We start from the raw sequence: 26738 nt of genomic DNA on the forward strand, positions 1-26738 counted from the left end.
AAAATATAGATAACTAAAATCGTCAAAACGTCGACGTATTCATATTTTTGACGCTGGCTGTAATATGTATATAATTATTCTAATTATAAAGAAAATCAACAACAACAACAAATTATAAACAATTATAGAGCAGATAGCAGCATAGGTACATAATACCGAAACTTCTTTGCGACACCGGAATATTTATGTTTATGTTAATTACTCTTCATTTAAGACGCATGCGCGCTCACGTTATGCTACATCTCTCTCTCTCTCTCTCTCCCTCTCTTTCTCTGTTTGTAGAACTCGCAATAAACCCATCTCATTCAAACCTTTACATTGTTTTCAAAAATTTTCCATTTTCACAAAACAAAAACAAAAGCAACCAGCTGGTGGACTCGCGAAGTATAAAACAAAAAACAAAAGCTAAAGAAATCGAATCACGTGTTATTTTTTTCTGGTGGTAGGTAGATAGTCTGATGTTTTGGGTGCCCACACTGGCAGTTTGTATATATATATATATTGTATGTGTGTAAACGTGCGATTCTTACACGCCCAATATGCCCGCATCCAGAGGTGTCGCCAGCATCGACCCACCAAGTATTGCGCAACATGACTTTTATCACGTAGGCAAATGCCGAGTGTCTGGCATTAGGGCGCCGACTTTGGCAGTTGTTGGTTTTTTGAACGAAAGGGAAAAGAGAAAAAAAGGGAAATGCATACCTGCATGCATATGTATGTATTTAAATAGAAAGGAGTATGCTCCCTATCACCTAATTCAATATGTAGAATATGGATACCCATCATAAATCGTATTACCTTGTCTGGTGATTTCGGCCGTTACTCCGAGTACTTATGTATGTACACATGTACTGCATGCATACAGTAAATCTTCAATCGTGCACTCAAAAAAAAAATTATTATTTTGTTGTTATATTCAGAAAATTTATTGCTTCAGGAAACTAAGAACATATCAAATTTAAATTAGAAAAATATTACATATATACATATATATTATATTATATATATTTTATCAAAATTACAAATATTTTTGTCGCTTATTGGTTACAATAGAAAATTGGATTTAAGGTTATGACAAATACCAAAAAGAAAAAGTAATAGATGCCCCGCTTTCTACGATGCCATTTCTCCACCCATTTCTCCGCCCCACCCCCTACCAAAAGTTGTGCAAGCCATCACCAACAATGACACGCCCATGTTAAAGTAATGCGTCCTCGAAGCGAAAGTGGAAGCCTTTGCCGATTTCCTCCGATTTCGGATTCGTTTCTTAGGTAAACATTGGGGTAACCCAATAAACGATTCCAGCTTCTTTGCTGGGTACTTAGATACCCCTACACCGCCCTATCAATTCTCAGTTGTATGACATTTTCACCGCAGTGTAATTAATTAATGCAAACAATAAACCAATTGATAGCAACAAAAATAATAGCGTCGCAGTTATTTGAAAAACAATAAAAACCAGTATATTATTTACAAATCAAATAATACCAAACAAACAACGAATTGTTAACAAACTAACAAGTAGACATGTGAGAGGCAGCTCCAGGTAAGTGGGTGTATGGATATACATATGTACATATGGATATATGAAAGTATACATGGGTCGTTCTTAAAAAACATGACCAATTGGTGTCCCCAGACTTTACTATCTTATATTTTGTTTCTTCAAAAAGAAAATAGAAAAATATCTGCATTTTTATAAATTATTATCGATTCTACGTAACTATATTATAAAAAAAAAATTATTAATTATCTGAAAATAACTTAAAAAGTATTTTCAATGTCAAAGGTTTAGCAAAAACCTGTGTCCCGAGCCAATTTATAAAAATTTAATAGTTATTTTCAGTTGAAATAAAATTGAAAAAAAATAATATTTACAATTTTTGTTATTCAGTTTGTGTATATTAATACCATATATAGAAAAGAATGATGAAAAATAATTTTTTTGTATAATTTTTATGAAGAAAATTTGTGTCCCCAGGTTTTGGTCCCCTCTGTTACGTCCACTCATTTTATTGAAAAATGTTTGTTAAACGTTATGACGCGTATATTTCTCTTATGCTTCTCCATCATAACTTAGCTAAAATCAACAAAATGTGTTTTGAACTGTTCAGTCTTGTTTAGTGCGTTGTTGAGTAAGGAACCCAATTGTATGCCGGGTACGTACCCTTATTCAGTGTCAACTCTGTTACTGTTGAAAAACGGTGAGTAAAGTGATTTTTTATTTATTTTATAATTTTTTTATAAATATTTTATATACATTAATTAAGTGGACAAATAAATTCTCCAAAATTTGAATAAAAAGCTAAAATATGGTATTTTTGAGTTAATTTGTCCCCTCTGTTACCGGTCCACTCTGTGACTTATTAACTCCAAAAACTCCAAAAATTAAAAAAAATACTGCTGGTTATGGATTCCTATTGTTGATACCATCCGTAACCACATGAGGCCAATTATAAACATATTTGGCCAACTTAATTTTTAAAAATTACAAAATTCAGAATGGTCATGTTTTTTAAGAACGACCCACATATTATGCACATTAGGGTGGTCCAAAGTAAAGGTAGACTTTTTATGCTGTCACCCCTAGGATTGTTCTATAACGAAAAAAAATATACCTTTTTTTGAACTAAAAAAGACTTAAAGGTCACTCAAAGCACTTAATCTTTTCCATGTATTTTATATAGGAAAAACCACTTTTCGTAGAAATGGTATAAAATTATTTTAAATCAACATTTTTCGATCGGAGAACTCTGGTTCTCTTCAGAAGACTTCCAATAAAAATCCCCAATTGTTTATGAAGAGAAACAGTTTTCCGGTCGAAAAATATGGATTTTCAAAAATTCTATACCATTTCTACGAAGTGTTTTTTTTTAATTTAAAATACATGGAAAACTTTGAGCGCTTTGAGCTACCTCACATAAACATTTTGGTCCCTGTTGGAGTCGGCTAAGACGCCTTCATAGGGTAAACTGAACTTTGACCCCTGCGCGACGCGCCCCAACCGACTTCAATCGGGTCCAAAATTTATGTGTGATATCATCGACTATAGCAGCGTAGTTGGGGTTAAGGCTTAAGAAAACTGATGTAAAAGTTTGCTTCCAATATTTAAGGACCACCCTAATGTACATACATAGTTGATAGCTGGATAAGGGATTAACAAGGTGATGTGCTCAGCAGAAAGTGGCGTCGAAAACTATTTTGAGCTGGGTAAACTTAGTTTAAAAAAAAGCCTTAGAGACATTTGTAAGTTAATTTGTTCGCCATACACTCCATTTTAGAGGTTAATTGCACATATTGCTTGTATTCTGGTATACCCTCTGCAATAAATCGCATTACCTAATTACGTTTAGCTCCCAAGGGTGCAATTAATTTTAGTGTTGTCGATAAAGAAATTTACGCTACTCCATTTTTACCTTAGTATGTACATTAGGTACATACATACATACATACATATGTATGTATGTCTGTGCAGTGTTCTTGGTTTTATAGGCTTACTTAAGACACAAATATGTAAATACAAGCATACACCTAAGTACATACCTCCAAATTCTTCCATGCCGGCGTTTTTCAACTGCGTAATTTAATAGTAGGGTAAGATTTATTTAAATGTAAGAAAAAATTCAGCAAGAAGTAAAAACCAAATAAACAAACATGATGGCGCGCATACACATGTACGTACATGCATCACGGTTTTGCAAACTTTATTAGTATTAGTGCCGGTAAAAAAGAAGCAAGCAAATATTTGTTGTTTTATAGTCTATCCATAGAGAAGAAACCACCTATGCATACATATGTACATGTGTATATGTATACAATGCATACACTAGTACGAACACTGAAAGCAGCTGTTGTATATAAATAACAGTATTTTGCTCCCCTACTGTGAACCATACTCTCTACGACGCCTGAGACTCTTCAAGTCTAATTATAAATGTGTGAGTACCCACTATGTATTACTCAGCCCCCTACTGTTATGATATATGCATATCTATGTACACCGGTTTCAGAGCATTTTCTCTACGCTGTTCTACGACTTTCGCCAGCTTAATATTACAGTCTGCTTTAAAATAACAGGTTTTATTTACATATAACGTTAAACATAATGAACAGTGGTATAATTTACGCTAAATTTTTCCTGAATCCAAAAAACGAGTTCCAAAACATTTATGAGCTCTGTCATAAAAACGTATACTACTAGGGCCTCCTGGTCAGGCCATGACATTGACATAAACATTGCTCAACGTGCTCCACCTTTTCCTCGTGTTTGCAGTTGAGTTAGAAATGTTTGGTTTGGTATCCCGTCCTCTTGACATTGTGTCCACATATGTATGTAAGCCAGTGTCCCGTTCAACGGAAGCGGTAGAGATATATGAATCATTTCTTGAGGCCATTTTGTTCCGCGGCAACTCTGCTGTTTGCAGCCTCGAAAAGAAGTACCTAACCAGGGTTTAAGAATCTTAGGTATAGCCATTCTCTTAGCAAATTTCTCAACAGTTTTTTTTCGTATAGCTCGTTGGCCATGTAACTGTCCTGTGACTAGGGACCAAAGAGCACTTCATAGCATTGTAATGCTAATCATAGCAGCATGGCTGTCAAAGTAGATCGCAAAGTTCGCTCTGTAGAGGCTTGGTGTAGAACCACAGATTTGCCACCTGTTAATTCTAATGCATAAACGCGACAGTGGTTAGGTCGTCAAAGATCTTTCAATGTATTGGCTTGTGCTTACTGGCCCCAGTCAAAAACTCGTAGAGTGGGCGATTGCTTTTCAACTCAGAAGAAAAGATTTGGTAACCAGTATTAGCCGTTGAGTGGTGGTGGCCCTGCTGTTTGCGATAGCATGCCTTTTCTTGTCATATCCAATTGCTTTATCGTGGTCCAAATAATACTAAATTTCATTTGCGAGTTTATGAGATTTGGCTCACTGTGCAAATGTGAAGAAAAGAGAAAGCAATTAAATCGAAATTATATTAATTTTTCTAGCCGAACTCATTTTTCTCCGTCTCAGAAATTTTATCGAAATTTGTTGTGCATATTTTTATAATGAATCAAATAAAAGTGTTCTGGTGACAAACAGTTTGAAAATCATGGAACTATTGTACTGTACGCCACTCCAAAATACCTGGGATAACATCACTTCCCTTGTAGGTCGAATCGAAATATGAAATTTGCCACACACCGGTTTACAATTCGATGTTTGTGGAAAAAATCCGATAGTTAGCGTAGCTGTTGTTGTTATTGTAACAGCATACAAACTCCCCAAAGAGTTTCTGGGTCCTTTCGGTTACGTAGACCCGACTGTCGTGTTGGTCCACAATAAAAAGTAAATAAAAACCACAGCCATTCACAATAATACATAGCTCGCAAGCGTTAGCTGGCGATGAATCGATGTTCAGTTTATCACACGAAAAGTTGAATACCTCAGTTAGTTTTCAGTCGATTTTTTAAAGTAGACATTCGCTGTTCTCGTTATTAAACGAACTTTTAAATGAATTCAAGATTAGTTCGGTTACTTTAAAAAATAGTGCGTAGTGTGGATGGGACTGCAGCCGACCTGTGGGATTGCTGACTGGTCACTACTTGTGACACAAACAGCGGTCTGTTGCTGGCATAGGCCAAATGGACTCTTCCTGCCTTCACGGGTCGCTACGGCGATGCATCGGCTTTTTTTTTAATGTTTAGCACATTCTACAACAAAAATCATGTAAATCAAAACTTCAAACTTTGGAAAACACTAAAGAATTTTTCACCAAAGTTTAAAACTCAGAATTTTGAAAAAAAAAATAAAAAATCGAGTATAGCCATATATATTATTGATCATAATTTTTTAAATAAAAAATTATTAGCCAAAAATGCGTGTACATATATGCTACACTGTATGTACATAACAGAGCTCTGATAATGCAATGCAGCTACATATTATGTACGCATATTTATCACTGTTCCCTCAATATCACACGCTCTCTGTTATTCAGTTGCCATCGATAAGTACCTATGCTTGAATGTAAATATGTATTCATTATTTTCAGCATTTTGCGTTAAGCTGAAATTAGTCAAGAACGTAAACCTACCGGTACGTAAACCCGACTCAGCTGACACGATCTGTCTTACCAGAGCGCCATGTAAAAGAAAACTCAGCACCGCAGAATTTTTCTGTAGTTGTAGCCCGTAGTGCAGAAATCTGCGGAATTTAGATTTTTCCGTGTCAGCTGATTCCTCCTTCTTTAGATGGTTGCCACTTCGTCAGTTTTACAGATGGTAAAAAAGTTATAAGTTCCTATTCAAAATATGTTTAAAATATTTGAAATTTACTATTGAATAAGGTTTTTGTTGAAAACTAAGTAGTTTATATTTAGCTAAAATCTATTATAGCACGGAAAATTGTAGTTGAAAGGGTAAGTTTATGAAAAGGCATTGATGAGTGGCAACAGTGTAGTAAGCAACGCTGAGGGGTCCAGTAATCGACAAAATTCTGCGTATACAGACTGGGTTTAAGTATACGTTCTGCGTTCTCGACTAATTTCAGCTTTAGTGTGCATTCATGTTGTTGGTTGCCTTCAGGGATGCCAACTGCGGGTTAATTCCCCCATTATGGCGGAATTCCCACTTTTAGGGCGAATGGGGAAAGACCTGATGTCTTTGGCGGAAAATATTTGATATTTTATTATAAATCACAGATACTAAATTATAAGTACTAGTCAATATGTGGCGGTGGCTAAGTTGGCTAAGTTGTTTGAACTCGGCCCAAATGAGCCAAAAATTTAACTTATTATTTTTTAATCCAATTTCGATTTTGAATTTTTTTTGTTCGAAATTTTGTGTAATAGCCCATTTCCACCAAACGCTTAACTCCAGTTGGGAGCTCTGATAAGTTACACCAATTTTAACAAAAGGTTTATTTTTTAATTTCTGGTATTTTTCTTTCGTTTTTTCGTACTTAATATGAGCAACTAGTACCTTCGGGTTGTAACCTGCTTTTTCCAATAGGCATAAACTGCAGTTGAGGCTTGGTGGAAATGAACGATTAGTTAATATTGTAATAAGATCAGTTTTCAAAATAAATAGTAAGACAATGATAACCAAACCTTCATTAAATGCAGATTTTAGCGCATCAGCATTTTCAAATAGGTTTTCCACAACGCTTTTTAATTAAAGAAAACATATTTCGGGGAAAACCACTAAAAATGGGGGATTTTGGGGGGGTTTTCCTCGACAGAGTTGGCATCCCTGGACGCTTTGCACAGTAGTTGAGGAATCTGTAGATAAAGTGGCGCGTATTATATCAATTCAGTTCACTTTCAACCAGCAAGCTAGATTGTAGTGTGACTCTTTAAACATTTACCTGAGTAATGTTTGTGGAAGGCAATTTTTTCGCTTGAAAACGTGCAGAAAAAAAAAACAAATCAAGTATAAATTTATTGATAATTTAAAAAGTATTAAGAACGGAAACACTAAAGCGTTTTAGATTTTCAAACTGTGAGTGATAAAATTGCCTTGTCTCGTGCAATTAAAACCGCTGTGAAAAGCGCGCTGCACTAAGTGGGTGTGTCTGGCTAGAGCGGTAGAGGATTTTTTGCTTTGAGCAGAGTGAAGAGATTCAAATTTTTGAAGGAAGGAACCAACAAGTTTTATAGACTAAAGTGTGCAATTAAAAATCAAAGTCACGTGCTTTGTATTTGGAGGCAAATTTCTTGGGATTTTAAATCGACCAACAGGCTTTGGTGTAAATAAATAACAAAAGTAAAAGAAATGTGCAGCTAGATAAACCGGTTAGCAGTTGTTGTGGATTTATTTTTTGTTTTGGTTGTATTACCTGAACACCAGCCAAAAAGAAAAAAAAACAGCAAATGAGTAAAAAATAGGAAGCAGTGTCTAAAATTATAAATGCGGCCTACAACCGGTTGTTAATCGCCTGCTGTGGACAGGTTTGGAAGAAATTAACATATGAGGAATGGAGAAAAGATTGACTGAAAATAAGCGAGGAGGTGAAAAAACCATAAACGAAAGTTAAAACAAAAAAAATTGTGTGGGTACTACAATCTGGTATTCTGATGAAATGAAATTGTGCTATTTGGCGTGTGAAAAGTTAAAGCAATATAAGTGAATATAGTAATTTCAAATACTTTTATAACTAGCAGCAGTAAGATATCTTGCAACTGGCCGGCTGTAGAAACAATTTTACGTAAGTGTTTTAAGTGATATTTTTACATATATTTTTTATTTATTAATTTCGTTGTCAACACTCTTCCTCTCTCTACTACACGGACAGTTTATTCATTTTGCTATCTATACAACATGTTTTCTATATAGATACATAAATGTTGCTACATTAGACTGCATCACCCCCTTATACAAAAAAAAAAAAATATTGTCCACTGGAATTATAAAATCTATTATATTTTAAGACTTGCACCAAAATATTTTGGATAAATATTAGGATTTACGTGAGCTGAACCGATTTGAAAATACTTCCAAAAATGGAGTTTTTATGAATAAACTATTTTTTTTTAAGAATTGTTTGAAAAAAAAAAAATAGCTCAGATGACAAAATACATAGTTTAAGCTTAAAAAATTTGCATACAAATATTTTAAAAAATTTTCAATGTAAACATAATAATGAGATTTTCGAAGCTATTTTTGAACTTTTTTCAAATGTTGGTTTAAGAAAAACTTGAATAACTCAGCCAACAATTTTTTTTTTTTTTAATATTTGTATACATGTTTTTTAAGCTTCATCTGTGAGGATTTTTTTTTAGAAATACTTTAAGAAACTATTTTTATTCATTAAAAAATCCATGTTTGGAGGTATTTTAAAATGGGTCCAACTTACGTATGAAAATCATAATATTTTTCCGATAAAAATATTTATAATTAGCTCCCCATAAAACCATTTTACCCTTATTTTACATAAAAAAAAAAACATAAGCTTAAGATTTTACGCCGGTCAACACGTCTTCTGAATCCCTTAATAATACGTTTTGTAATCCCGGCCGAAAAACCGCAACCTTTTTCGGTGATGCAGTCTAATATAAATATAGTAGTAGGTATCTTATGGTATACATAGACGGCCTAAAGATAAAAATTTTGCTTTTTGATTGCCGCGCGAAAAAGTAAAAAAATAATAATAATAGCGTATGTCAACAAAAGAGAGCAAACTGACAGCTCATTGTTAGCTTTAAGCTGTCACTGTGGCTCATCAGGCCTTGGTCATCACTTATGTTACCTTCAGTCCCCGTTTTCTTCATCTACCCCACCCATTCGAGCTTTGCTCTTCACTGAACCGCTCAAAAATTGAACGATACATAAGTATTTGTACAAGTGTGTAGTTTTCTGCTTTTATCTTCGACTTCAATTAAATTTGTTGATTTTGTGTACAATAATAGCAATAACTTCTGTATGTATATTTGTTGTTTCAATGGAGACAAGTTTATTTATTAATTAATATTTTTGGTTTGTTTTTTTTTCTCGATTTTATGTTGATTAATCGACAACTTGCCGTGGCTTTTGTTTATTAAGATGGAAAACAAATATGTACAAATGTCTGCTTTATATCGAAAAACAGTTTCGAATCTTTGGTTTTGTATGTGGAAATTAAAATAAGTTCTATTTCTTATGGTAGGGAATTTCCAGCGACTATTGGCTGTTAAGAAAATTTTTTTTTCAACTTCAAACTTACATGTGTTTATATGTACATCCATACATATCTTATAAGTATACTCAAATTTATAAACACACGTATTTCTACCCGCACCATTTAACTGCTGTTTACAAACTTTGTCAGTATCTTATTTTGTTTACCGAGAATTTCTAGATTGTTCGCCAAAATTCTCTCCATTCTTTCTGGTAAAAATGCGAATTCTCTTAATTTTACTCAAAATTTGCAGTAGCTGTCTTTCAGCAAAGGTCGGTGGTGTTATGTAGAAAATTTTTTTTTGCCAAACTGCATGCAACTGCAATTGTTGTTGCACAAACTAGGAGAGCATTTCTCTATTTATGACTTGCATCAAAAGTTGAGAGTTGGCCAACGTTCGTTGATACCGTCGAAACAAGGGTTGCCAATCTGGCGCTCTCCATGCAAATATGTACACACAGTTTACTAAATTGTCACTTTCATTCTTGTGTGGCACATACGCAAAGTACCCATTCTGACGGCGCTATATAACACCGACCAAAGAAAAAGTGATAGCCATCAGTTGTGATAAAAGAAACGATTAACCCTTAGAACACAGCACTTAAAATGGGGTTCGTCGCTAGGGGGTAAAAATTACCACATTATGAATGCCCAAAAAAAAAAAAGTAGAATAAATAAACAAAATCAGTGTTAACTTTTCACTTATGGTCCTCAATATTGCTAGTTTTCCTTTTGTTTATTTAATATTAATTTTTTTTTATAAAAATATGGCATGCTCTACAACAAAAGTCTATAAAAAAATTTATAACAATTCAACATAATTTCATAAAAATTTAAAATTTTCAAAAAATATTTGTATTTTTTTTTTTAGTATGCAGTTTGACTTACAAAATTTTATTGTAATAAGATGCAACTTTCAATTGGTTTTGTTGAAGTTGCTATGCATTTTCTTCCAAACAAAACATGCTCGTCTATTTTTTTAGAACCTCTGCTAATTAGAGATTCAATGAATCGATTAAATTTAGAGCAAAAATTCGATGCATAAATTTCTAAATGAATTTCTCTCAAAATCAACAAAAAAAACTGCTATAGTTTTGACCGAGTTTTTCACAAAAAAATATTTGTTTTCCAAAGCAATTCAAAGAATTCAAAAGACTCATTTAGAAGTACCGTTAGTTTTTTTATGACGATCGGAACTACAAAATTTCAAGCGCATATTTCTTATGAATTGTAGGCACAATTTTTATAAAAAATTATGAAGACCCAAAAATGTTTCTACAACAAATTTTTGCTATTTGCAATTTTTTCACATTTTTTCCATTCAAAATTGGTAATTTAGTATTTTTCACAAGAAGTGCCAGAAATTGGTTGTTCTGCAAGAAATTTCCCACTATAGCAAATGGAATTGATGGTAGAAAATTGCGCAAAAAAATTCAGAAATATGTGGAAAGTGAGTCTGGGCTGATTGCGCTTTTGTGCTATATGCACTTCGATAGCAAGCATGTCGGTGTATTTTTGTCTCAAAAGCTTCAAGCGCGCAAGACTTTATTCAATAAAAGGGGTACTTTCAGAAATTTAAGATAATATTTTTAATCTGAAGTAAGTACATATAAGTACTACTCATTATGATTCAAGTTGATAAATTTTTCCAGAACTTGACGAAATATCATTAGCAACCGTTTTATCAAATGTACTCACTTCTAACAAAATATCGTTTTCATTTATCAGCTGGCAATAGGAAATGCATACATACATACTCTGTTCTAAATAAAGCAATCAAGATATCAAATTGAACTTTATTGTCCGATAGAGTTTTTTCTTCAAATTTGAATGGATTTCGTATTCGTTGCACAGTAACAATAAAAGCTTTTAACTTACAAAATTTTACTGATTAAAACGTTACAAAGAAATTTGTCTGAAATATGTTTATTTAGCCTATATAGATCAAAATCTATACTTGTGGAGGTACTTGTTTTTCTGAAGACTTCACGTGCCGAGTCGCTAAAGTTGAGTAACCATTTAAGAGATTGAAAAATACAGCGAATTTGTCAAAATAAAATCAATCAAAATATTTTACTTATCGGTTTTTATCCCTGCAGTCTGGTAATTTCTTGGTAATTTTTCTAAGCCTTTTTGTTAAAATTTTTTGTTCCCGAAACTTCTAAAATGAAAGCAGTCTTACTTTAACTTACCTTAAACCAGTTGTTTTTCATAATTCTTTCTTTGCCGAGATGATGCCTATGATATCTACATAGATGTGCAGGTGTCTCAAAGTTCTCGCTTCTTAAATTGTTTACATATTTGTTTTAAGAAGCGCTGTTGACTTTTTTATACAAACGCTCAATGAGTCAGTCAAGAGCCATGCAGTAAACCACGATTGTTCCAGAAGTACATAGTCACTTATTTAGTAGGTTAGACTTTAGCATAGATTACTATATAAATAAAGAAAAAAAATTATTTTTTTATAAAAAAGTATTTATAAAAAACAAAATCTTAATGTACTGAAAATACGGCGGATTGGCAGCGAAACGAGATGCTTATTTTCTGCTTCAATATTTATTGATATCATTTATTAAAATAATTGCCTAAAAATATTCAACTTAAGCTGTTACATATACAACTTGATAATTAATAATATTTTACAACTCACAGAGCAAGCAAAAAAAAAAAGAATTCGTTGAAATTTCTTAGCAAATATTTCATTTGCTGTTTATTGTTTTTCAACACTTTGCATTCCACTGAAATATGATATTTAATCATGTTGTTGAACAACAACAAGTACATAACTACATACATACATACATACATTTTATAAAGGCCTCAAATGTTTGTTTAGATATTTTGTTTGCATCGTTTACTCAATTCTTTCTCCCTTTTCGCACGTAGTTAATTACATACACATGTAAAAACCGGCATACACACAGTGACTCAAACAATTACCACGTGTAATTTTTTTTTTAATATTCGTAGTGTTTTTCGTGCTAAATTTTTTTTGGTTATTTTTCTATAAAATACGGCTTTAAATAAAACCATATAAATCATAGTTTCAAACTCTATACAAAATTTAGAAAACTTCCAAAAAAATTGCATCAAAATTTCTACTTTTTAATCTGAATCTTTAGAATATTTTTGGGTATGCACTTTTAAAGCCCATAAAATTTTAGTCTAATGATTTTGATTTTTGAGATTTTTTTTTGGTGACGGATTTTTGCAAAAAAAAAAAACATTAAAAATCAGCGCAATTTTTAAGCCGGTTGAAATTTGAGCTCCTTTAGACTAAAATTTTATGGGCTATAAAACTGAATAGATACCCTAAATGTTTTAAAGGTTGATATTTAAAAGTCGAATTTTCGGTGAAAAATATTTTTATAAAAAGAAAAAAAAAAATAGCTCGAAAAACATTACGAATACTTAATAAGAAAATCAACACCTGGTCATTTGTTTGAGTCACTGTGTCACTGTATGCCATCTAAAGTTTACTTAACTAAATATAAAAAAGGTGTGTAAGGTCAGGCCCATTAGGATTGTAAAAGAGGAAGTACAAATTGAACCGAAAATTTAAATAAAACGTCAAAAGAAATCACAAAAAACAAGTGGGTGTGAAAATAAAGACTGGCTCTCTTTTAGTGCATAGGAAAAAGTTAATTGTAGCTTTATTTTAAATTTTTTTAATTTTCCATTATCACAAAGGTGGTGTTTACATGCAGCATGCAATTTCAATGATATATCACTCCTTAAAATCGGCTTATGCTCTGAGTTGCATCATTATAAGGCCGCCACATATTAAAAAGTTGTGACTATTTATTTTTAGTATTATTTAATTTCAATTATTTTAGTTTGAAAGTATAGCTCATTCTATAACAAACACCATGCAAAACACCGTTGATTTCTGGCTTTTTTTTTGACGGTGTTGTTGATTTTCTTCCACATAAAAAAATTTCCGAACCTACTTTGTATCGAAGAAAATGACTCATACTGTCAACGCAAAAATTTCCAACAATCAGCGGTATGTTGTAGCCTTATGAAACTGGAACTTTTTTATACTAAAACTGCATACGCAAATCTTTTCCAAAAAAATTTTGGTGAAAGTTCGCTGAGTTTTTATTATTTTTACACAAAGTTTGAAATGTGGATATACATACATACATGATGGCACAGTATGAACTATATTTTTATAAGAAAATAATTGTTAATATGTGGTGGTCTTATAATTATGCAACGCAGTGTATATGAAAAATTTATGAAGAAAGCTTAAACTTAATTTTGGCTGTTTTAAGAGGTGTCAAGAGGAAAATCCATGTGACCACAGAACTTTTTGAAAGTAAGCGAAGGCAATTAAATACTTTTTTTGCATGGATATCGACCCGATCTGATATACAAATACAGCTAAACGTCTTCTTTCCCAAAAATGCTGCTCATTAAATTCACTAAAAATAGATTTTTCTGAAATGACCAGCTAGGGGGACATTTAAGAAACTTAAGTGCTAATTTTTCAGTTTAAAAATAGCTCAGAAAAACAGATTTTATTAGTTTACAAATTGCACTTAATATACTTGGGTAGTTGGCGAAATAAAAATTTTAAAAGGTTGTAAGCATATATACATTTTTGTTGTTTTTTCTTCAAGAAAGAACCGAAAAACACATTTCTTTTAATTTTTGTTTTTTTCAAGTTTATTACCTGCTGTTTTCAGGTCGAAAAGAGGAAAAGTAAAGTTAGAGCAAAAGCATAGAACTTTTAAAAATGTTCGCTGCCCACTGTTTTCAGATCAAAAATTAAAAAAATTAAAAATCCCTTTTTTCGAAGATCATGCTATTCTTCCTGGACTCTCTAGCTCAAAAGCTTTAAAATATTCTCAAATTTATTTCGCTAGCTGTTCTCGTTTTCGAGATACATATTCGATTTAAAACCATAAATTTGCGTAGGTGAACATTTCATGCAGAAATACGAGTAAATAAATAAATAATAAAAACCTTTGATGATTTCTAAATAATACATTTTTGGAGAGCGCCACAAAAGCTGGTCTCTAAAAATAAATAAAATATTATTTTCTAACCGGCGGAAAGTACAAAGAATTGTGGGAACAAAACCGACTGAAAACTTAAAACCGCATTCGCACACACAACGCCCACTTTTTGGCCGGTTTGCTGGCGGGTCGACGCGAGTATTCGTACACAATATAATATGGTGTATATATGTTAGTAAACAAGGTGGTATATGCAAAAGTACAAGTGTGTGTACTAACAAAAATACTTTTATTTCATTCGTAGTTGTGTGTTATGTACATAGACTTTTGTACAAAACAAAAATTCAATGCCTGTCACACAAGCAGAGCAGATAAAAGCAGAAACAAAAATAAAAATATAAAAAATCGGGCGCAAAGCAAATCATGAAACAAACAAAATTATGAAAGTAAAAAAAAAATAAATGAAATAATATTTAAGAGTGAGAAATTGCGCAGCAAAAGAATTTTTCTTTCATACATATTTCGAAGACGATGAAGCAGCAATGAAGAGACAAGACAGCAAATACATACTAGTGAAGCAAAGAAGGTGAAGAAGCAAAAAGATAAGAAATTGGAGCCATAAGTTTTAGGGGGAAAAAATGCTACAAAGAATTAAATTAGAAATAAGAAAAAAAAAGTATCAACTAAGGCATGGAAAAGGGACCTACATACATACATATGTTATCGTAATAGAGATATCTTTTAGCAAAACAATGGTTAGAAAAAACATTAGTAGGCACAAAAAACAACCATAACATATAAAAGTGTATGTGCATACATACATACAGTCACTCACAGAAGTATTCGTAAATTAGGTTCTTCACAATATTCAAAATGTTTTCCATCATAAATATTTTTCATTCTATAACAAAAACCATATAAATTATTCTTGCAAACTTTGTACAAAATTCATAGAAATGAATCAAACTTAAAAAAAATTTCATCAAAATAACAAACTTTTTATTCAGAATTTTTACACAAATTTTCGGTATGCTGTTTTGTAGCCCGTTCAATTTTAGTATAATAAAGTGCAAGTTTCAAGTAGCTAAAAATTACCGCTGATTTTTTAGATTTTTTTTTGTTTTGTCGAGGGTGTTGCGTATTTGTTTCCATATAAGGCATGCACAAAATCTATTTATTATAATATTGTGAAACAATTAAATTACGAAGACTTCTGTGAGTGACTGTATGTGTCTCAGCTCTTTTTCACTTTACAATTCATGATAGATCTCTCTCTCTCCACTTCAGTAGTTCTACTTCACTCTATCTTGCCTTTACTTTGTTGCCTACTTTGTCTTTCTCTTTACTGTCGTCATATGATACTTCCTCAATTCAACTTCTCATTTGACGGTTTTTTGAGTGACAAAGTTTATTATGAGATCGTACCAAAAATTAAACAAAAAAAAAATACAAGCTTACGCGGAAATGAGTGCCAACTAAGAAGGTAACGTTTTATTGCAGTTGTTGTACTAAGCAAATACCTACGTTGTTTTCTTCCGCAATAAGACGCAATAACAGCACTGTGTTGTATTTATTGGTAGTTTCTTCGAGTTCAGTCGTACATAGTTGCTCTGTGATTGAAACCGGGTTCAAACGTATGCTAATAACGCTGTTAAGAGACATTCAGTAATTTTATAAATTTTTCTGTGTTCTGTTCCAGGAAATCTAGGTCGATAGACTAATCGATGTGGTTTTATAAAAAATCCAGAAAAGCCTCCCAAAATTGACATTTGCTCAGCTTTTGAGCTTATGTATATCACTGCCTTGATGTTAGTTTAGTAGTAAAATATTTTTAGGTCGAAGTGTTCTTTGCTACACCGAGAACGATCTTGTTTTAATTTTTATTGATGTTGCTGTCGTTTGGCTCAGTAAGTTAAATTTATTGAGCACCCCTGCTCTAAACCACATTACCCTGTACAGAAATAACTAAATCTTTTCAGCCCGGGGTTATCTGCTGCATTTTTATTTATTTTTTCTGTACGGATATACATTAGGGAGGTCAATTTGTATGGGAAATTTTTTATTTTACTATGAGCATACAATAAAGGAAAATTCTACGTGCAGTTCTAAGCAAATTTTCCGAAGAAACCATGGGTCTAAAATCGATTTGGAGTTTGTCATATTGCGAAAATAGGTTTCTTAGCATTTTGCTGTAGTGTCGTAAAGAAGTGTTAAAATTTTGCATAAAAACATGCTATAAGGGGTTCTTGGTATGAGGAATCCATTTCTTCACTTTTCGTTTTCTTAAAACTTCCACCAGAGGGCGCAGCAGTGAAAATTTTCATATTTTCTTTGAAACCTTTTTTTATTATAGTAAAAAAAATTGGCCCACCCTAATGTATGTACATATTTTATTCTTGTGCAACATTTCTAAGTGATTGATGATGTTGTTTTTCATTTTTGTTTATTTGCACTCTTGAAATGCGTTTTTTTTTACTATCTACTATTCATATTATTTGCAGTATTTTCATTATTTTCTTTTTTAAATTTTAGTTTCGTTTTTGTTATTTTCCTTTTGCTGTCGACGCTCATATCACTTTCTCATCAAAAATACTTATGACAGCACAACAAAATATACATTCCTTTCCATTTCCTAGGTGTCATCGCTGGCAACCTTCAGTTGTGGAATATCCCATACCTGTCAACAAAAGTGTCAAGTCCATCACTTCTTTTTTCTATTTCTTTTTCTCTTTAAATTACATTGTCTAAAAGCACAAAAGGGCAACGCATTTTTATGGTCAGAAGTATATGTACACTCCCGATCAATGAAATAGACTCAGGCTATTTTCATGAAATATTGAAGTTTTAAAATGAAAATACGAAGAAATTAACCAAAGTATATATTTTTTTATTATTCAGTATTAAATTCTCAAATGAACTAAAAAAAATTAGAGATCTATGTGAAAAGGTTTTTGTTTTATACTACTTCTTCTAAGTGAACCTGAAAATTAACGACTTCTTATCGATCAATGGAATAGATTCAACGACTTAGCACTAATATAAAAAACAAAATCTTCCAAAAATTCAGTTTTAATTCAAATTTTTAAGGTTAATTAATAATGTGTGTATCCACCTCTATTTGAAATTATTTCATAAATTCGGTTTGGCATTGAATCGTAAATAGACTTAAGAATATCCAATGAGAGATCGCTCCAAGCGCTCTTAATGGCATTTGTTAATGATGCAATGTCTTCAAATTGTCTGCCAGATTGGTAGACTTTACGGGAGAGCCATCCCCACACGTTCTCGATAATATTCAGATCAGGAGAGTATGGAGGCCAATCCATTAAGGTTACATTTTGGTCCTTAATCCACTTTTTTACGGCTCGAGCAGTATGAATCGGGGCGTTATCTTGTTGAAATGTCCATGGTAATGGCCCAAAAATGTTTAAAAAATGTGGAAAAGCTTTTTCGATCAGCGCTCTATAGCGTGTGGCATTCATCTTGGATGAAACGAACTAGAGTTCGAATGGTCCATAATAAGAGATTGCACCCCACACCATTATACCTCCCTCACGACTATGGTGACGAATTAAATGGAGTTCTTCCTTTCTTACGTCATGGAAGTAGTAGTTGAACCCGTCTGGGCCATCCAAATTAAAACGTTTTTCATCAGAAAACACGATTTGGTACCACTCACTATTCCATGTCATGTGACTCCGAGCAAAAACGCTGCGAGCATGTTTACGAACGTCTGTAAATGGTGGTTTTTTCTTTAGTTTTAATCTTTTTAGATGTTTTGCATTTCTTATCACACGCCGTACAGTTGCTATACTTGCATTTAATTCTAAATATGAACGAATTTTCACTGCAGAACACTTTGAATTTGAGGCTTCCCGGAGAATTCTGCGCTCTTCGCAAGGCTTAAGCACTTTTCAGTTGGGCTTTGTCATATTTTTTCTCATAATTAGATGGATTTCTAAGGAAATGAGACACAACAGTCTGACTTCTAGACACTTTTTCTGCTATTTGCCTGGTTGTAAAATTGCTGTCTCGATAAGCCAATATTTTCCCCTGTTCCTCCGAAGTTAGTACGGCACCACGACCCATTTTGCGGTATAAAAATATAAAATTACAAGCGATAACAAAATACACCTTTTCAGTCGCACAGCCAATGGCAAACTCATGATTCAATAATACAAGCTTCGATAAACTGACAGTTGTCTCTCTCGCACCGCTCCCTTAGCAGTGGCACGGTGTTGCTTCTTTGCAAATTTACATGGACACAGTGTAGCTTTGTGATGAAATAAAAGTATAAGCTTTTGTGCAATATGTTTATTTGTATATGCATATGAAGCATATTTAACTGATGAAAACATAAGCATTCGATGTTTACATCGATCTTATAGTAGTCTTATTTTAATTTTGAGTCATTTTGCAGTTTTTATACGGCTAAATAGCATATAAATTACGTAATTCACGAAAATATATCAATATTACGTTCAACATTTCGTTTAAAATGCGAGATTTCCTGAAAATACATTAGAATTTACGAAAGGAATTTCACTACTAATTGCCTACTTTGCGTACTTTTCTACTACCATTTTCGCAACAAGGGATTGCATTCTTGCCCTTTCTCTGTCCTTCGTAAATGCAACCTTTTGTAAGGGAGTGTCAAACCGCAGCTGTCAATAATTATCTAACCTTGTATTATTGAATCATGTGGCAAACTAAACTTATAGCTTCTGAATCTATTCCAGTGATCGCTTAAAAGCACATGTTTTTAGCATAGGCAAAGCAGAATACAAATGTGTCCTAACTGTAAACTTCTAGTGTCAACTCTTTTCTCTTGCATTTGCCTAAGGCTCTGTTCTAACAAAAACAACAAGGGTTGTGCTGATAGCCTACTTAACAAAATTTAAAAATTAAATTGGAAAAAAAATTAGTGAGTTTATTTCATTGATTGGGAGTGTATGTACTTCTACGTATACTTTGCATTTCTCTATTGAAATTTTTTCGGCTTTATTCTTCACAGTTTTCAGTTGATTTCTTAATCTCATTCTGCGGGATTTTTTTCAGACTCAATTAATGTACCTAAATAGCTTTTACTGTGAAATAGTTTTATTCCGATTTTGATAAACCTGTCTTCGCCGTTGGTAACTTATAATTTTTTTTTGTATTTTTTTTTTTTTTTTGGTAATTTTCGCTTTCTCTTTGGAGTCAGTTAGTTTTTTCCTCTCTCAAGCCAACATTTTTGAAATCTCTAGTTTTGTTCTATTGAAAGTTCGGTACCTAAATATTTCGATGGGTTCTTACCAGTAAGGCGTTGAAAATCATCCGGTCTCTTATGTCAAATATCACTCGTAGGTTTACTTTCGCCATATATCTTCAGCTCAAACGCTAGCTGCGTCCTTGGCATTCAATTATTGGCAACCAAAAAATTGCCAACATTTTTACAATCTAAAATAACAAAAGGCATGCTTAATTTTCTATACCACTTTATGTCCTCGTCGTAGTTATACCTACTATAAAGGTGCCAACCAGCATTTAATAAAAGTCTTTAAGTAATTAGTTCCTGCGTCAAGCCCTTAGGAGTCAATCAAGCGACACCGCTGACCGGATGATGCCCAGACAGAACAAAAAAATAATTTGCGTAAAATGTTTGTAGTGGGTGAAGCGCACGTGTAAAGTGTTACTACATAGGTATGCACATTAGGGTGCTGTTTTGCAACTATTTTTTCACTCCCACCTTGAAATTTTTAGACCTTAATATTAATATTACGGGCTCGACCAAGGCGTGCAATGATTTCGTGTTTAAAAACACGTGAACCTTGATTTTTTTTCGTCAAAACTCTACAGCTCAAAAGCATTTGATGGTATAATCATGGTCAATGAAGGGGTTTCTTCAGAATCGAATGCTATACAAAAGTGTCCTAACTCCCATCAGCGAGGTAGTACTGCAACTTTTTTTTGGTGATGCATCCTAATGTACATACATATTAGCAACTACCATCACTTACCATCTGTATGACAGCAGGTGCCCTTTTCTTTATTGTGCCTCATATATTTTAGGCATATTTTTATTTAATTGGGCGTTATAAAATGAGAAAAGGAGATTTTTGTGAGAAAAGCTTTTTCTGGTGAAAATATTTTATTGAAATTTTCTTAGCGTAAATACATTTAAATTACAATTTATTTGCTTCAATTAATGTACTCGCAGAAGTAACTACTCAAATTAATTTGCAAGGGAAATTATTCCAAAAATTTTCACTTGTCATCCACAATTTTCCTTAATCAACCAATGCCTGTGCGTATGAAAAGCTTCATCAATCAAATTTAATTAATGATTATCTCTCTCATCGCTTGTACAAGTGTATTCATACACTGGTGGCAGAAATAATAGACTCGCCTTATTTTGACCATTTTTGGCTATATTTCTTTGGTTTATTTATTAGTTAATATTTTTTTTAATAAAATTCTAGCTAGTTATACAATAAACACCATATAAATCCACATTTCAAACTTTTTACAAAAATTATAAAATTTCAACAAATTTTCACGAAAATTTCACACTTTTTATTCAGACTTTTGTAGCCAGTTATATTAAAATTGAATGGGCTACAAAACTGCATACCAAATATTTTTCTAAAAATTCGGAATAAAAAGTTTGAAATTTTGGAAAACAATTTTATAATTTTTGTACAAATTTTGAAAATAGGATTTATATAATGCTTGTTGTATAACTAGCTAGGCTTTTATAAAAAAAAATGTTAAACATTAAATAAACCAAAGATATATAGCTAAAACTGGTCAAAATAAGGCTAGTCTATTATTTCTGCCGCCACTGTATGTATGTGTCTGTATGAATCTGGATTTGCTTGTTTATTTTACATATTATATAGACGCTTAATATTCATTTGTTGTGCGAATTTTTCAACTAAATTGAACGCACCCACAATTAGGTTGGATTTTTTCTCCCCACTTACACTTTAATTGGGTCAGTTGTACGCCAAATTGCTGGGCTTATTTTCTAATTGACTGCTCTTCAAGCGAAATTTTACGCTTCAAATTTGCGATTGATCACGACGGAATTTGTGACTGAGCGTTAAAAATGTATGTGGTTTACATTTTTTACTTAGCATTTTAATGAAAAATTAAATTTTTTTCGATGGCTTCCATAGCAAATTTTTATTTTTATTCAACGCGTCAATATTAAGTCAAAGTGCAAAATACAAATTGCAATGTTCGGCTTTCGCCTTGTTAATAGCATGCATTTATTAATACACCTAATGTCTTAGTCATTCATCTGCATTTATTTATAAACATACAGACATTCTAATTTTCGGAACTATTTTTATAAGCGTTTGATTTGTTTCTAGTGTTCAGAGCTCAAGGTCGAGTTATAAAACTAGTTTTTAACTTGTAAACACACTTCAGTTCTATTTGTAAATTAATTTCTATATCCACCAGTAAAGATGAACATCGTGAAAATAATTTCGTATCGTTAATATGGAAATTCAATTTCAACGGTTAGATTATAATCTTTGTCATGAAGTTAATAACCACTACAGTCCCTGAAATAATTAAAATGGCTCGCAGTTATAGTCAAAATAAAGTCGACCCTAAAGTTAAAAGCAGCTTTTTCACAAAACTTTCAATGGCATATCTGTCAAAAAAAGCTGCTCTTAACTTTAAAGTCGACTTCATTTTGACTATGGCCACGGGCAAATATTTTAAAATTCACTTACTTTTTCTTTTGAAAAAGTCCCGTAACAAAATTTTTCTCACAGCCCAGATCCCTTTATGATTTTATTGTATGCAAAATTACATGCACCCACTAAAAAAATTTTTCATAATATTTTGCATAAAAAATTTGTTGGTTAATTTTTTAATAAGATAATAAAAAATATAGTTCATTACAAAATATAAACCTTTTAAATACATATAATTTTCAAACTTTCCAAACTTAAAATTCCAAATTTTCAGTGAAAGTTCAAACTTTTTTGTCAAAATCTTAAGACAGTTTTTTAATGTGCAGCTTTATAGCTCATTCAACTTTAATATAATAATGTGCTGGTTTGAAGTTGCTACAAACTCCCCCTGCTTTTTGATATTTTTTTTTTTTACTGACGGTATAATTTTCTTCTATAGAAAGTATCGAAAAATCGAGCCTAACCGCAATAAAAAACATAAGCGGTATTTTTTTGTCAAAACTTCCTTTTTGTTGCAGAAATGCAACTGGGTGCTCTTGGAGTATTTCTCGCGCTTTTTTCGAGTTAAAGCTCCGCATATTCGAAAATTTTTTATATGTAAAAAATGTACAACACCGTTAGAAAAACAGAATTTCGTAGCCACTTAAAACTTGTACTTTATTAAATGCAATTAAATACGCATTAAACTGCATACCAAAACATTAAAAAAAAAATGTTTTTTTTTTTTTAATTTTGCTGAGAATCGTCAATTTTTTTTTTTTAATTTTAGATAAAGTTTGAAACTTATTTTCGAATGGTTTATATTACATATATGTACATAGAATTAATTATATTTTTATAAAGAATTTATGAAATATTTTTATTTTATGGAAACTTTTTCTAGTAGATGTACGTAAGGGTGGTCCAAAAATGCATGTAAAAAATTGAAGTCTCCTCCCTAAGATTTTTCTTATTTCGAAATCAAAAAATGTTTAAAGGTCACTTAAAGTTTTGCATGTATTTTATACGGGGGGAAACCCCATTTTTAGTGGAAATGGTATACAATTCCAAAAAATCAATATTTTTTATCGAAAAACTGTGTTTCTGTGTTTCAGGAGACTTCCAGTAATAATACTCAATTGCTTATTTTAGCATTTTTTAATACTAGCGATTTTTTATGGGTCCCTCTATTGCATTATAACTATATTAAAAAACTAATATTAAAAAATGGTGAAATAAACCATTGGGATTGATTTTCAATAATTCTATACAATTTCTACGAAAAATTGTTTTTCCCCCATATTAAATACATAGAAAAATTTGAGCGCTTTGAGCGACCTCTATATATTTTTTGATTACAAAATAGAAAAAATATATTTCTTCCGTATAGAAAAATCCTAGACGGTGAAAGCGTTCAAATTCCGACTTTACTTTGTTAGGACTACCCTAATGTACATATTTATGTATATCCATATGCATACTGATTATTATTGTCATAAATAAACTTACTCATTTGCATGTGCTTAAAATGCATTATCAACTCATTTCACAGCTTGTCAAACAAACAAACAAAATACTTTACATATCAATTTTCATAAAGTACGTGAACAAAGCTTTACCAATATTTAGATACGTACATATGTATGTATGTACATACATGCCATAAAGCAAGTGTTAATTTAATTATGCGAAAATTTCACTCGTCAACTGACCGACTGAGTGGCTGACTGACTGGCCGGCTTATTGGTGGCTTTAAGTTTGATAAACGCAGTTGTCAACGCCCATGAACTCTAGCTGGGCTGAATAAATATCTGTAAGTGCACGTAAGCAGTTGTAGAAATAATAGAAAAACGTGTGTACAGTAGGATGCCTAACGAAAAAAAAAAAAAATACTGCTCTGTCTCATTTCGGTTTCATTCGTGAGCTTGTTTCCTTTGAAAACACTGTGCGACAAAAACCAAAAAATTTCAAACACGAAACAGTCAATATACTCACGAAGCTATGGGGCAAATATAGTAAAACTGCGTTTTTAGTTTTTATCTCTGGCATCAAAATTCTTATTAAAAGGACTTTGAAACTTAAACGATATGATGTATTAAAAAAATTCACAAAAAAGAATAAGTATTGGAATTGCAAAGAGGCGACCCCAACATTCGACAAAAAAATAATTCCAAATTGCCTTGCAAAAATACTTTAGACTCCGAGGTATCTACATAAATAAACTAAATGCATAATTGTACAAACATTTAAAAAGAATGTTTAAAGTTACCTTATAGCACAGACAGACGGCAACATTAATCCGATTAAGCAAGCCGCGAGGTCGTGGACTCAAATCTCACTGCCAGCAATTTTTTTTTAGCTCCTTCAGTTATTTATTACTTGAATTTTTTCTTGAAATATAATTATGGTAGTGGCGGTTTTAAAGAAAATTATGCTATAAAAATTCAATCAAAATGAAATTAGTATGGGAAATAACATAAAGAGAAATAAAATAAAAAATAAATACAATTAAAAAAAAATAAAAATAAAAATAAATGTAAATAAAAGAATTTCTCGAGATGCATGTTCATATATACTACGTTCTTTTTGTTTTGGTCAGTGTTGTCATCGAAAATGCCACTGATCCGAGCTTAAGAATTACTTCTAGCACTTAGTCCGTATGAATTGCAGTTAATTGTCGAGATAATTCCAAATTAACGAGTTAATCCGGATGAACGCTATCGTCTGTCTAAGCTTTTTTTTTACCTACTATGCATTTCTCACCTTTGTCATTTCGTTGTCGTGACGATTGATTGTTCTAAGTGCGTGCATGTTTTTCTGTTTGATTGTTTGTCAAGTCAATCTCCTTGAGTACACGAGTGTGTGAGATACATGTTTGCTGTGCGAATTGTAAATACATAGTAGATACACATTTAGAATCTAGCGAACGAGTATCGCATATGTACATAGATAGGCTTGTTTTTTGAATATATTAACTACTAAATAGTAACCCAGTAGGCCACTAGGCAGTCCCAATCAGTAATATATTATCTACTCATCTGCGGAACATAACAACTTTCAGGAGTATTGTAGGACTGTGTAGAACAAAAAGCAATAATCGATTGTCCGTCCATGCTAACTAACACACATGCTTTTGCATCTGATTGTTGCGTTGCAAATTTAAGGTAGCCAGAATGTATGATATGTATGTACCTGCTTCATTGTGGATAAAAGCAACAGGCCTTATTTTATGGCAGCCAATTTCATGTGTTCATGACAACCCAGCACAAAACTAACCAAATGCATATCAGCTGGCATAAACAACATTCTTAGCACCTAATAAAATTGCCCAGTGGGACAAAGTATTTGCACACACTTGAATTTCGTTGACTTTCAGTTGTATTTTACTGCTTCGTGTTTTTTCATCCCGTTTATTTCTGGTTGACATTGAAAACTCCCGGCCTATTATATGTACGTACATATATATGTATGTATGTATTTAAAGCGTACGCAGTTCATCCCACACTAAATACTTACAAACAGGCATTTGTCTTACATTTGAATAAATACTTATAAAGACGCCTTTAAATCCGGCTTTTGCATTTATTTTGTTCTTTGGAAATTTGCATATCTTATCGTGAAAAAAGTGTTAACCTCGGCTCCAGCGATATATGTATGGGGTTTGAAAGTGTTTTTTTTTTTTTTTTAAATTTTGGTAAATATTTACATACCTCTTAGACACCCGCACAATAAAGTGTATGAGTACATCGATGCCGACCCTAGTGTAGGAAAAAACCGTAATTAATTTTATAAAACAAATTCAAAATTCAGAAAAAGACGATATAATCCTTTTTATGGTATTTTACATAATTTTAATATACTGGAATGGCAAATATTTTTAAAAATATGTGCATGCATTAAAGATATGTTAATGCCAACTTTTTTTAAAGCGATTGTGTGATTTCAATTTACTTACAAATTTGTTTAGAAAATGCAAATATTTCAAATAAAAAACTTTAAATAAATGAATAGTCAATTGATATGGTTATTTCAGTCAACAAAATTGATCAGCACAATTTGTATGCACATAGAAATTACTTTTGTAAGTTGATTTTTACAATACAGTTGCGGTGAAAGATATGGAAGTACATTTACGTTTCTAAAATTCTATCTATATGTGCATAACATATGTATAATTTATTTGAGAAACGTGGCAGTGGTTCAAAATTGGTATTTAGTTTTCACAGTTCACTGGGGCCTTCATTTTTCATTTAATTAATTTTTATTTTTTTTTCAATGAAAGCTTTTAAAACTTGCAAAAGAACAGTTGAGCCTAATTTTTGAATTTAAATTTTATTGTATTACATTTTTAGTAAAACGTTCAAGAAGCGAAGCAATTTTAAGTAAAATCGAATCTCCTTTTCCAGCTAATAAATGTTACATAACAAAAACAAGTTTGAAAACAATTGTAGGGTTCACCCAAAACGAAAAAAA

General features: G+C 32.1%; 1 protein-coding gene and 1 long non-coding RNA gene across 2 annotated transcripts in view; both read left to right on the forward strand.

Annotated features, from left to right (window-relative positions):
- Window positions 1-26738, forward strand: part of LOC118742948 — a gene marked incomplete in the record, with an annotated part of 403480 nt that overhangs the window by 233929 nt on the left and 142813 nt on the right.
- Window positions 7277-26738, forward strand: part of LOC118743015 — a 104753-nt gene continuing 85291 nt past the window's right edge. The window contains exon 1 of the long non-coding RNA XR_004993415.1: window positions 7277-8182. This is a non-coding gene — a long non-coding RNA (uncharacterized LOC118743015). The remainder of the gene's footprint in view (window positions 8183-26738) is intronic.

Source organism: Rhagoletis pomonella, unplaced genomic scaffold (genome assembly GCF_013731165.1).
Source record: "Rhagoletis pomonella isolate Grant_MI unplaced genomic scaffold, Rhpom_1.0 Rhpom_scaffold_00001, whole genome shotgun sequence".
Classification (NCBI taxonomy): domain Eukaryota; kingdom Metazoa; phylum Arthropoda; class Insecta; order Diptera; family Tephritidae; genus Rhagoletis; species Rhagoletis pomonella.